The sequence below is a fragment of the Dendropsophus ebraccatus genome, chromosome 2, assembly GCF_027789765.1.
Source record: "Dendropsophus ebraccatus isolate aDenEbr1 chromosome 2, aDenEbr1.pat, whole genome shotgun sequence".
NCBI lineage: Eukaryota > Metazoa > Chordata > Amphibia > Anura > Hylidae > Dendropsophus > Dendropsophus ebraccatus.
Genome location: NC_091455.1, coordinates 128,469,841 through 128,482,063, shown reverse-complemented (window position 1 = coordinate 128,482,063; position 12,223 = coordinate 128,469,841).

Here is a 12,223-nt window from a genome sequence, read left to right as displayed (position 1 = left end):
TCATTTAGAGAACGCTATTCTTTTCACCCATCTGGTTGTGGAGCTTGTGTGGGGCAACCATAGGTAACGCTGGGTTTACAGTACGTTTTTGCAATCTATTTTTGTCAACGGATGAAAAAAACGGATCGCTTTGTTTACATCCGTTTTGATCAGTTTTTCCATTATTAACCCCTTCAAGACTAAGCCTATTTGGGCCTTAAAGGGAACCTGTCACCCCCGTGCCTGGGTGACAGGCTCCCGACCCCCCGTTAGAGCCCCCTATACTCACCTAATCCCGCCGGGTCCCGCTTCTGGAGGTGGTCGGGTGACGGAGATCTCAGCCGCTGAAGCCCGGCGCGCGCGCTGAGAGATGAGTCCAACGCTCATAGAGAATGACGGAGCGCTGGACTCTCGTGTCATTCTCTATGGGTGTTGGACTCATCTCTCAGCGCACGCGCCGGGCTGCAGCGGCTGAGATCTCCGTCACCCGACCACCTCCAGAAGCGGGACCCGGCGGGATTAGGTGAGTATAGGGGGCTCTAACGGGGTCGGGAGCCTGTCACCCCGACACGGGGGGTGACAGGTTCCCTTTAATGACCAGGCTCATTTTTCAAAATCTGACCTGTCTCACTTTATGCGCTCATAGCTTATTGATGCTTTAACGTATGCTAGCGATTCTGAGATAGTTTTTTCGTCAGATATGGCACTTTATATTAGTGGCAAAATTTGGTCACTACTTTGTGTGTTTTTTGTGAAAAACATCAAAATATCATGAAAAATAAAAAAAATTAGCATTTTATGAACTTTGAAATTCTCTGCTTCTAAAAAAAGGAAGTTGTAGCACATAAATTAGTTACTAAGTCACATTACCAATATGTCCTCTTTATTCTGGCTTCATTTCATAAACATATTTTACTTTTTTAGGGTGTTACGGGGCTTAGAAATTTATCAGCAAATTACCACATTTTCGTGAAAGTTTCCCAAACTGATTTTTTTAGGGACCAGTTCTTTTTTTAAGTTGATTTAGGAGGCTTGTATACTGGAAACCCCCATAAGTGACCCCATTTTGGAAACTACACACCTTAAAGAATTAATCTAGGGGTATAATGAGCATTTTAACCCTACAGGGGCTGGAGCAAAGTATTCACCATTAGGCCGTAAAAAAATGGAAAATTAATCTAAACGTATATATTATTGGAAAATTTTAAAGTTTCTCATTTTAAAAAGGAACATGATAGAAAAAGCACCCCAAAATTTGTAACGCAGGTTCTCCTGAGTACAACGGTACCCCATATGTGGGCGTAAACCACTGTATGGGCACACAGCGGGGCTCAGAAGGAAGGGAGCGCCAATTAGCTTTTCCAATGCAGATTTTGCTGAAGAAGTTTCTGAGCACCAGGTGCATTTGCAGAGCCCCTGTGGTGTCAGCAGAATAGAACCCGCCCAAACGTCACCCCATTTTGGAAAGTAAACCCCTCAAAGAATTAATCTTGGGGTAGGATGAGCATTTTGACCCCACAGGTATTAGAGGAAAGTATTCAAAATTAGACAGTAAAAATTAAAAACTCGAATTTTTCCAATAATATGTTCGCTTAGTTTGAAATTTCTCAATTTCACGAGGAACAAGAGAAAAAAATTACCCCAAAATTTATAACGCAGGTTCTTCTGAGTACAATGGTACCCCATATGTGGGCATAAACCGCTGCATGGGCACACAGCAGGGCTCAGAAGGGAAGGAGCGCCAATTAGCTTTTTCAATGCAGATTTTGCTGTAGAAGTTTCTGAGCGCCAGGTGCGTTTGCAGAGCCCCTGTAGTGCCAGCGGAGTAAAATCTCTCCATAAGTCACCCCATTTTGGAAAGTACACCCCTCCGAGAATTCATCTTGGGGTAAGATGAGCATTTTGACCCCACAGGTATTAGAGGAAAGTATTCAAAATTAGACAGTAAAAATGAAAAACTCGAATTTTTCCAATAATATGTTCGTTTAGTTTGAAATTTCTCAATTTCACGAGAAACAAGAGAAAAAAATTACCACAAAATTTATAACGCAGGTTCTCCTGAGTAGAACGGTACCTCATATGTGAGCATAAACCTCTGCAAGGGCACACAGCGGAGCTCAGAAGGGAAGGAGCGCCAATTAGCTTTTTCAATGCAGATTTTGCTGTAGAAGTTTCTGAGCGCCAGGTGCATTTGCAGAGCCCCTGTAGTGCCAGCGGAGTAAAATCTCCCCATAAGTCACCCCATTTTGGAAAGTGCACCCCTCAGAGAATTCATTTTGGGGTGTGGTGACCATGTTGACCCCACAGCTATTAGAGGAAAGTATTCAAAAGTAGACAGTAAAAATAAAAAACACCAATTTTTCCAATAATATATTCCTTTAGTTTGAAATTTCTCAATTTATTGAGGAGCAGGAGAGAAAATTCACCCCAAAATCTGTAACGCAGGTTCTCCTGAGTACAACGGTACCCCATATGTGGGCATAAACCCCTGTATAGGCACACAGCCGGGCTCAGAAGGAAAGAAGCGCCAATTAGCATTTTCAGTGCAGATTTTTCTGAAGAGGTTTCTGAGAGCCAGGTGCGTTTGCAGAGCCCCTGTAGTGCCAGCGGAGTGAACCCCCCCCATAAGACACCCCATTTTGGAAAGTGCACCCCTAAAAGAATTCATCTTGGGGTAGGATGAGCATTTTGACCCCACAGGTATTGGAGGAAAGTATTCAAAATTGGCCAGTAAAAATTTAGTTCATTTAGTTTGAAATATTAAAATTTCACAAGGAACAGGAGAAAAAATGTACCCCGAAATCTGTAACGCAGGTTCTCCTGAGTAGAACAGTACCCCATATGTGGGCATAAACCACTGTATGGGCACACAGCAGGGCTCAGAAGGGAAGGAGCGCCAATTTGCTGGAGCAAAACCGCAGCTAGTAATAGTTATTAGAATAGCGCAGTTACTAAAATACAATAAAGAAAATGAGATTACAGGTAACGTGGGGTGGTTACGGACAGTCTGGGGTGGTTCCGGGTAATCTGGAGGTGGTTACGGGCAACCTGGGGTGGTTACGGGTAATCTGGGGTGGATACGGACAACCTGGGGTGGTTACGGTGAACATGGGGTGGTTACGGGTAATCTGGGGTGGATACGGACAACCTGGGGTGGTTACGGTGAACATGGGGTAGTCACAGGCAACCTGGGGTGGTTACGGGCAACGTGGCGTGCATACGGACAACCTGCTGTGGTTACAGACAACCTGCTGTGGTTACAGACAATCTAGGGTGGATATGGTCAACCTGGGGTGGTTACGGGCAACGTGGGGTGGATACGGACAACCTGCTGTGGTTACAGACAACCTGGGGTGGTTACAGGCAACGTGGCGTGGATACGGACAACCTGCTGTGGTTACAGACAACCTGGGGTGGTTACAGGCAACCTGACGTGGATACGGACAACCTGGGGTGGTTACAGGCAACCTGGGGTGGTTACAGGCAACCTGACAAGGATACAGACAACCGGCTGTGGTTACAGACAACCTGGGGTGGTCACAGGCAACCTGACGTGGATACGGACAACCTTGGGTGGTTACAGGCAACCTGGGGTGGTTACAGTTAACGTGGGGTGGTTACGGACAACCTGCTGTGGTTACAGACAACCTGGGGTGGTTACGGGCAACGTGGGGTGGATACGGACAACCTGCTGTGGTTACAGACAACCTGGGGTGGTTACAGGCAACGTGGCATGGATACGGACAACCTGCTGTGGTTACAGACAATTCTGGGGTGGTTACAGGCAACCTGACGTGGATACGGACAACCTGGGGTGGTTACAGGCAACCTCTGGGTGGTTACAGGCAACCTGACAAGGATACAGACAACCGGCTGTGGTTACAGACAACCTGGGGTGGTGACAGGCAACCTGACGTGGATACGGACAACCTTGGGTGGTTACAGGCAACCTGGGGTGGTTACAAGCAACCTGACAAGGATACGGACAACCGGCTGTGGTTACAGGCAACCTGACGTGGATACGGACAACCTGGGGTGGTTACAGGCAACGTGGCGTGGATACGGACAACCTGCTGTGGTTACAGGCAACCTGGGGTGGTTACAGGCAACCTGGGGTGGTTACAGGAAACCTGACGTGGATACGGACAACCTGGGGTGGTTACAGGCAACCTGACAAGGATACGGACAACCGGCTGTGGTCACAGACAACCTGCTGTGGTTACAGGCAATCTAGGGTGGTTACAGGCAACCTGCTGTGGTTACGGAAAACATGAGGTGGTTACGGGCAACGTGGGGTGGTTACGGGCAATCTGGGGTGGTTACGGATAAACTGAAGTGCTCATAGGTAATCTGAGGTGGGTACCTGTAATCTGGCGTGGTTACGGGCAATCTGGAGGGGGTCATTGGCAATTTGGGGTGGTCAGTGGCAAGGTGCGGTGGTCAGAGGCGACCTGCGGTGGTTGCGTGCAATCTGGGGGGGTTACATGTAATCTGGCATGATTACGGCAACCTGCGGTGGTTAGGGCAACCTGGGGGGGGGGGTTACAGACAATCTAGATTTGTTACGGATAAACTGAAGTGCTTATAGGTAATCTGGGGTGGGTACATGTAATTTGGGGTGATTACAGACAATCTGGAGGGGGTCACGGGCAACGTGCGGTGGTTACAGGCAACGTGCGGTGGTTATGGGCAACGTGCGGTGGTTACGTGTAATCTGGGGGGTTACGTGCAATCTGACGTGATTACGGACAACCTGGGGGGGGTTACGGGCAACCTGCCGTAGTTACGGGTAATCTGGGGGGGTTAGGGGTAATTTAGGAGTAAACTGCAATTATTACTATAATAAAAAGTGTGTTTTATTTTTTTGTGTGTTTGTCACTTTTTGTACTTTACACATTCATTTTCACTGTATTACTATGATTACTGTGATATTTTCTATCACAGTAATCATAGTTCAGTGACAGAGACCAAATTGGTCTCTGTCGTTTAAATTTTCAGAGTTAGCTGGTTATGTAGCGCATGCGCACTTCATAACCAGCCAGGACGTCGAGGAGGACGGAGCTCCAGGATCAGGTAACGTATATGGGGAAGGGGGGGTGACTGGGGGACGGGGGTGACAGGGGGCGACTTGGGGGACGGACCCTGACACTTTTTATCCCCTGTCACCAATCATTGATGGTGACAGGGGATAAAAAGTGCATCCCTGCACTGTAAACAGGCGATCGGCGGTATATAGTATATACCGCCGATCGCCTGTTCCGGGACCCCACCAGGGCCGGCCTTTGGGGTGTGCGACCTGTGCACTTGCACAGGGCGCCTCACTCCCGGCCAGCTAGGGGGCGCTCTGGCAGACAGAGAGCTGCACTGCACATCTATGGACGTTAGATATGCTGCCTGTCTGCTGGAGCGCCCTTCCAGCTGGCCGCCTGCCCTCTTTCATGCCTGGTGGGCTTGCTGAGGGCCCCTGCTGGATTGAGGAGGCTCCAGCAGCTGCCAGACATAGGGAAGAGACCGGCTCCATCCCCCCTCCCCCTCCTGCACTCTCCGTGGATGCCCCCCTCCCTCTCAGCAGCTCCCAGGCTGGACATACCACAGAAGATCCAGTGAAGAGCTGTGGCCCCCTCTTCTCTGTCCTGGTCCCCCTCCCCCTGCAGTGATGTCTGCCCCCTCCTTTATACAGCTCTGCAGTCGGTGCAGAAGGTAAGGGGGAGGCCTGCAGGCTGCAAAGTCATGAGGAGAGGAAGATGGAGATAAGTGCAGGCCTGGAGCCGAGGCCAGCATGAAAAGTAAGGCCCCATTCACACGTCCGTGTCAGTTTTTACTGTCAGGAAATCCTGATCAGGAGACCTCAAATGTCATCAGGATAGTATCAGGATTTCCTGACAGTAATCCGTTTTTACCATCAGGAAACCATCAGGAAAAACCTTCAGGATTTCCTGATGAGTAAAAAAAAAGTGTTTCCAACAGGGGCATGATGAGAGTTGTACTTCTGCAACCTAGATGGCCACAGGCTGCAGAAGTACAACTCCCATCATGACCTGTCAACAGGGACATGATGAGAGTTGTACTCCTGCAACCTAGATGGCCACAGGCTGCAGAAGTACAACTCCCATCATGGCCTGTTAGCAGGACATGTTGGGAGTTTTAGTATTGGGGGGGAGAGGGCTGTGTATCTCACCTGTCGGCGGCGGAAGAACAGCGGCGGCAGCTGGTGGGAGTCCCGGGCGGGCGGGTGCAAGCTGCTGCGGACTCGGAGAGGGAGGGGAACAGAGGTCGGGGTGGCGGCGGGGTGATGCGATGCGGCGCGGTCATCGGGCGGCGGCGGCGGTGATGATGCGATGCGGCGGGGTCATCGGCGGGGTGATGTCATGCGGCGGCGGGGTCATCGGGCGGCAGCGGCGGGGTGATGCGATACGGCGGCGGGGCGATGCGGCGCGGAGGGGTAATGCGATGCGGGGTCAGCGGGCGGCGGGGCGATGCGGCGCGGCGGGGTAATGCGATGCGGGGTCAGAGGGCGGCGGGGTGATGCGATGCGGGGTCAGCGGGCGGCGGCGTGATGCGATACGGCGCTGGGTCATCGGGCGGCGGCGGCGGCGGGGTGATGCGATGCGGCGCTGCGGGGTCACCAGGCGGCGGCAGCTGATGTCCGGGTGCAGGGATCCCTTGGGTGGTGGCGGCGCGGCGTTCGGGCAGCGGGGGTGCCGGCAGGCTGTCAACCATCCGGAATCACGGGCACTTTCCTGATGTACATCAGGAAAGTGCCCGTGATTCCGGCGCCCCCATAGCCTTCTATGGGGGCGTCCGGAACGGAATTCCGGACAAAAATAGGACATGTCCTATTTTTTCCGGATATATTTTCCGGAACGGACACCCTTCCGGAAAAATCCGGAAGGGTGTCCGTGACCAATTAAAGTCTATGGGTCCGGAAATCCGTCCGGATTTCCTGATAGGAAATCCGGATGGTTTTTCCGGACGTGTGAAGGGGGCCTAAGTGTCTGTGAATGTCTGTGTGATGGGCCTGTCTGTGTGTGTCTCTGTGTGTACATAGCTCTGTCATGTGTCTGTGTGTGTGTGTGTGTGTGTACATAGCTCTGTCGTGTCTGTGTGTGTGTACATAGCTCCGGCGTGTCTGTGTGTGTGTATACATAGCTCTGTCATGTGTCTGTGTGTGTGTATACATAGCTCTGTCATGTGTCTGTGTGTGTGTATACATAGCTCTGTCATGTGTGTGTGTGTGTGTACATAGCTCTGTCATGTGTGTGTGTGTATACATAGCTCTGGCGTGTGTGTGTGTGTATACATAGCTCTGTCATGTGTGTGTATACATAGCTCTGTCATGTGTGTGTGTGTGTACATAGCTCTGTCATGTGTGTGTGTGTGTATACATAGCTCTGGCGTGTGTGTGTGTGTATACATAGCTCTGTCATGTGTCTGTGTGTGTGTGTATAGATAGCTCTGTCATGAGTGTGTGTATGTACATAGCTCTGGCGTGTATGTGTGTGTGTACATAGCTCTGTCATGTGTGTGTGTCTGTGTGTGTACATAGCTCTGTCATGTGTGTGTGTCTGTGTGTGTACATAGCTCTGGCATGTGTGTGTGTGTACATAGCTCTGTCATGTGTCTGTGTGTGTGTGTATAGATAGCTCTGTCATGTGTGTGTGTGTGTGTACATAGCTCTGTCATGTGTCTGTGTGTGTGTGTATAGATAGCTCTGTCATGTGTGTGTGTGTGTGTACATAGCTCTGGCGTGTGTGTGTGTGTGTGTGTGTATAGATAGCTCTGTCATGTGTGTGTGTCTGTGTGTGTACATAGCTCTGGCGTGTGTGTGTGTACATAGCTCTGTCATGTGTCTGTGTGTGTGTACATAGCTCAGTCATGTGTCTGTGTGTGTACATAGCTCTGTCATGTGTCTGTGTGTGTGTGTATAGATAGCTCTGTCATGAGTGTGTGTGTGTACATAGCTCTGGCGTGTGTGTGTGTGTACATAGCTCTGGCGTGTGTGTGTGTATACATAGCTCTGTCGTGTGTGTGTGTACATAGCTCTGGCGTGTATGTGTGTGTATACATAGCTCTGTCATGTGTGTGTGTACATAGCTCTGGCGTGTGTGTGTGTATACATAGCTCTGTCATGTGTGTGTGTGTACATAGCTCTGGCGTGTATGTGTGTGTGTACATAGCTCTGTCATGTGTGTGTGTCTGTGTGTGTATATAGCTCTGGCGTGTGTGTGTGTGTACATAGCTCTGTCATGTGTCTGTGTGTGTGTACATAGCTCTGTCATGTGTCTGTGTGTGTACATAGTTCTGTCATGTGTCTGTGTGTGTGTGTGTATAGATAGCTCTGTCATGAGTGTGTGTACATAGCTCTGGCGTGTGTGTGTGTGTGTGTGTGTACATAGCTCTGGCGTGTGTGTGTGTATACATAGCTCTGTCGTGTGTGTGTACATAGCTCTGGCGTGTGTGTGTATACATAGCTCTGTCATGTGTGTGTGTACATAGCTCTGGCGTGTGTGTGAGTATACATAGCTCTGTCATGTGTGTGTGTACATAGCTCTGGCGTGTATGTGTGTGTGTACATAGCTCTGTCATGTGTGTGTGTCTGTGTGTGTACATAGCTCTGGCGTGTGTGTACATAGCTCTGTCATGTGTCTGTGTGTGTGTACATAGCTCTGTCATGTGTCTGTGTGTGTACATAGCTCTGTCATGTGTCTGTGTGTGTGTGTATAGATAGCTCTGTCATGAGTGTGTGTGTGTACATAGCTCTGGCGTGTGTGTGTGTGTATACATAGCTCTGTCATGTGTGTGTATACATAGCTCTGTCATGTGTGTGTGTGTGTACATAGCTCTGTCATGTGTGTGTGTGTGTATACATAGCTCTGGCGTGTGTGTGTGTGTATACATAGCTCTGTCATGTGTCTGTGTGTGTGTGTATAGATAGCTCTGTCATGAGTGTGTGTATGTACATAGCTCTGGCGTGTATGTGTGTGTGTACATAGCTCTGTCATGTGTGTGTCTGTGTGTGTACATAGCTCTGTCGTGTGTGTGTCTGTGTGTGTACATAGCTCTGGCATGTGTGTGTGTGTACATAGCTCTGTCATGTGTCTGTGTGTGTGTGTATAGATAGCTCTGTCATGTGTGTGTGTGTGTGTACATAGCTCTGTCATGTGTCTGTGTGTGTGTGTATAGATAGCTCTGTCATGTGTGTGTGTGTGTACATAGCTCTGGCGTGTGTGTGTGTGTGTGTGTGTGTATAGATAGCTCTGTCATGTGTGTGTGTCTGTGTGTGTACATAGCTCTGGCGTGTGTGTGTGTACATAGCTCTGTCATGTGTCTGTGTGTGTGTACATAGCTCTGTCATGTGTCTGTGTGTGTACATAGCTCTGTCATGTGTCTGTGTGTGTGTGTATAGATAGCTCTGTCATGAGTGTGTGTGTGTACATAGCTCTGGCGTGTGTGTGTGTACATAGCTCTGGCGTGTGTGTGTGTATACATAGCTCTGTCGTGTGTGTGTGTACATAGCTCTGGCGTGTATGTGTGTGTATACATAGCTCTGTCATGTGTGTGTGTACATAGCTCTGGCGTGTGTGTGTGTATACATAGCTCTGTCATGTGTGTGTGTGTACATAGCTCTGGCGTGTATGTGTGTGTGTACATAGCTCTGTCATGTGTGTGTGTCTGTGTGTGTATATAGCTCTGGCGTGTGTGTGTGTGTACATAGCTCTGTCATGTGTCTGTGTGTGTGTACATAGCTCTGTCATGTGTCTGTGTGTGTACATAGCTCTGTCATGTGTCTGTGTGTGTGTGTGTATAGATAGCTCTGTCATGAGTGTGTGTACATAGCTCTGGCGTGTGTGTGTGTGTGTGTGTGTACATAGCTCTGGCGTGTGTGTGTGTATACATAGCTCTGTCGTGTGTGTGTACATAGCTCTGGCGTGTGTGTGTATACATAGTTCTGTCATGTGTGTGTGTACATAGCTCTGGCGTGTGTGTGTGTATACATAGCTCTGTCATGTGTGTGTGTACATAGCTCTGGCGTGTATGTGTGTGTGTACATAGCTCTGTCATGTGTGTGTGTCTGTGTGTGTACATAGCTCTGGCGTGTGTGTACATAGCTCTGTCATGTGTCTGTGTGTGTGTACATAGCTCTGTCATGTGTCTGTGTGTGTACATAGCTCTGTCATGTGTCTGTGTGTGTGTGTATAGATAGCTCTGTCATGAGTGTGTGTGTGTACATAGCTCTGGCGTGTATGTGTGTGTGTACATAGCTCTGTCATGTGTGTGTGTCTGTGTGTGTACATAGCTCTGTCATGTGTGTGTGTCTGTGTGTGTACATAGCTCTGTCATGTGTGTGTGTCTGTGTGTACATAGCTCTGGCATGTGTGTGTGTGTGTGTACATAGCTCTGTCATGTGTCTGTGTGTGTGTGTATAGATAGCTCTGTCATGTGTGTGTGTGTGTGTACATAGCTCTGGCGCGTGTGTGTGTGTGTGTGTGTGTATAGATAGCTCTGTCATGTGTGTGTGTGTGTGTGTACATAGCTCTGGCGTGTGTGTGTGTGTGTGTACATTTCTCTGTCATGTGTGTGTGTGTGTGTGTGTACATAGCTCTGGCGTGTGTGTGTGTGTGTACATTTCTCTGTCATGTGTCTGTGTGTACATAGAAGAAGACATTTAAAGAGAACCAATTAGCCCAACTGGGCTGATATGGTTCCCAGGAGCGCTGTATGAAGCTCCTGCAGCAGCCGCAGGACATACCGGCCGCAGTTGCTGCAGAATATTCATACTGGAGAAAAATGAGTTCTATTCCCCAGGCGCACAACAGGCAGAAGCGAGAAGGTAGTCATCTGGGCGGAGGCCATAGAGGCCAGTAACATACCTCTCTTCCTGTCAATCATCCCTCCGGGCGTGCTGATAGGCAGAGAGTGGTGACTAGACACAGACGGTGAGCCACCCAGATGACTACCTCCCTGCCTCTGCCTGTCTCGCACCAAGAGAATAAAACGTGTTTTTCTCTGGTATAAAGCTTTTGCAGCAGCCGCGGCTGGTACGTGCCGCGGCTGCTGCAGGAGCTTTATACAGAGCTCTTGGGAACCATATCAGCCCAATTGGGCTGATTGTTTCCCTTTAAGTTTCCTTTCCACTTTGCTGATAGACTGCAGATTTTCTGCACTCAAACCTGCAGAAAATCCTTAGTGTACCTGCCCTTGTATGAATAGACCCTTGGCGTGGAGTGTCTGCATGTACTGTGTGTGTCTGTGTGTATTTGTGGGTAGCTGTGTGGGGGGCTGGGGTGGTAGTTTGGGGAGCTGAGGGTGGTAGTTGTTTGGGGGCTGGGGGTGGTGATTGTGTGTATGGCTGGAGGGGTTGGTTGTTGTGTATATGGCTGGAGGGGGTAGATGTGTGAATGGCGGAGGGGTAGTTGCATTTATGGCTGGGGGGCAGAGTAGTTGTGTGTATGGCTGAGGGGTAAGGTAGTTGTGTGTTTGGCGTGGGTAGTTGTGTGCATGGCAGGGGGGTCGGGTGATGGGTGTTGTCTGGAGGGCAGGAAGCTTTATGTTACTTTAAAGGTGTCGGGGGGGGGGGGGGGGCGCCGAAAGAAAGGTTTCGCACAGGGCGCCATTTACCCTAAGGCCGGCCCTGGACCCCACAGGGGGGTCCCCGATCACTGCCCCATGCTCTCCGCTACCTCCGGTGGCGGAGAGCATGGGGTTTTAATTCATTTTTACATTTCCATCGCTGTGAACAGATATACTCTGTTCACAGCAATGGCGGCGGCCATCTTGGATCCGATGGCCGCCGGGGGAGGGGGATTAGTGACTGGCTACTAGGGGGGGGGGGGGGGGGCTGATCTGGGGTCTGATTCACTTATTTCATCTCCCCCCACCGTGGATTCACGGTGGGGGGAGATGAAAAGCACTGCAGCGCCGGCCCATTAGTGACCGCCGTATCGGCAGTCACTAAGGGGTTAACTGCCGGGATCCGGGCTCGGCGCGGATCTCGGCAGTTGCGGCGGGTGCCCAGCTATCACTGACAGCCGGGCCCCGCCGGGGATGACAGGAGTGCAGCTCCTGCGCCCCTGTCATCCCGTGGACGTACCGGCACGTCCATCTGCAGGAACTGTATGCAGATTTGGACGTGCCGGTACGTCCATATGCGGCAAGGGGTTAAAAAAAAAAACTGATCAAAACGGACACACAAAGGCAACGGACACAAAAATGAGGTCGACTACAGTTTTGTGTATGTTAAAAA